The sequence below is a fragment of the Pseudorasbora parva genome, chromosome 10, assembly GCF_024679245.1.
Source record: "Pseudorasbora parva isolate DD20220531a chromosome 10, ASM2467924v1, whole genome shotgun sequence".
Lineage (NCBI taxonomy): Eukaryota > Metazoa > Chordata > Actinopteri > Cypriniformes > Gobionidae > Pseudorasbora > Pseudorasbora parva.
In genome coordinates, this window is record NC_090181.1 from 7,311,955 (window position 1) to 7,313,833 (window position 1,879).

The following is a 1,879-nucleotide window of genomic DNA, read 5'->3' on the forward strand; positions in this document are numbered from 1 at the left end:
ACTACAGCTGGAAATTAGCCGTAGAGGCTAAAGCTGCTCTTTTTTTTAAAAAAGGGACTGTCCATGTTATAATAAACCAATAAACTAAACTAAACTAAATCTTGAACAGAAAAAAGTTATGGAAAGCAGCTTTAATTATATACAATTACACGATTATATAGAAACCTTAAAATAAAGGGTTACACTTTTTTTAAAGCTACACTTTGTAACTTTTTTAGTTTATTCTTAGCTAAAAACACATAGTTCTTTCAAAAATATATGTGCTCATTAATGTATATTTACTTCTTTCGAGGAATAAAGTATTCTGGTAAGTTTATAATATGCCATTGAAAATACATACGGGTGAGGGGTTCGAATGCTGGTCGCCATGTTGCCCCTCCATCTTGAAAGTACAGCAGCCAAAGAGGGACATACCCGTAAATTCAAGCTTTGTCTTTTGCGTTTTAACACTCGATGGCACCGTGTTGAATGTGAAGAAGGGGATTGCCATGTTAATCTTGGACTAAATCGGCCACCAGGAGTTAAAATGAAATCAGAATTGAGAGGAACAGAAACTAATATTCACTGGATGGTCATATACCTTTACACCGCTAGATGGGGGAAAATATCACACAGTGTAGCTTTAAGGTGTTATTGTTACATTGTAATTATATAATAAAGAACTGAGTATATAATAATGCAATGCATTTAGGATGAGGTTTAGGTTTTAGGTTAGCGGCATGTAATCATGCATAATTTACTACATTTATTACACGGCTCGGTGAAATACTTGATTCTGATGTGTCAATCGCGCATTCCTACGGTAAGTTATTCCCAGATAACAACCGCAAAATCGAATAACACACCACTCATCCGGGTGCTACAAGATATATCTTGACCGGTTCTACTTATATAGAGTAAGAGTAAGAGTAATGCTGCGTCCCAATTCGCCTACTTATACTACGTCCTAAAAGTATGTACTCTTTTTGTGAAGAAAAGGTATATACTTTTGAGTGTGTAGCAGAAAAGTATGCAAGCTTCGGGACATACTACTGCGCCATCTTTAACGGACTCTGTCGCTTAGTTACGTGCATCCCGTCACCGTTTATCTGCCCTGTCAATCATCGTCAGATTCGTCACAGTTCAAATCCTCCATCTCCTACCGTATCGGAGAGAAATGTAGCCGCTCGTTGATCTTCCATGTGTGGTTCTTTGTGGGTCAGAGACTCTCCTCATGTGTTTGCAGTTTAAATATAAGGATGCATTTAAAAGTTAATGGCCAAACGTGTAATTACAAAAGTTCACAATGCTGCAGGTGAAATATAATGTGGACAACACTGAATAAATATATTTTTGACGGGTAAAATATTGATAGTTGGTCACTCAAACCCCTTTATCTAAACTTCTCTACTTAACCGTCGAACTCGCACAGCCGTCATGTTTGTAGTTTTTTGACGCTTTTTATCCGCGTTTGTAGTTCTAATCGAATCCTCGTCCAACTCGCAATGGGTTGTGGGCAATATCAGCCGTTAGAGTGCCCATCGATCCATACTACGAATTCGGACCGGAAATAGTAAACCATCCGGGAATCTTTGGACTACTCTTTTCAACATACTACGATTTGGGACATACTAATTCTATTTTCGAATACTATTTAGGATGGATAGTATGCGAATTGGGACGCAGGGTAACTTTTTTGGGATGTCATTATGCCACAAATTCCATCAGCTGAGCTTTACTTGCACAGAACATGGAATATTCCCTACTGAATGTCAACAGTTTAGTCATTTGTCTATTTTTATTTCTCTAAATTCATTTTTAGAAGAAACATCAGAGACTTGCATAAAGTATATCTGAACTCCATGTAGAACTTCTTCTTGCCCCATATACCGAAACCATG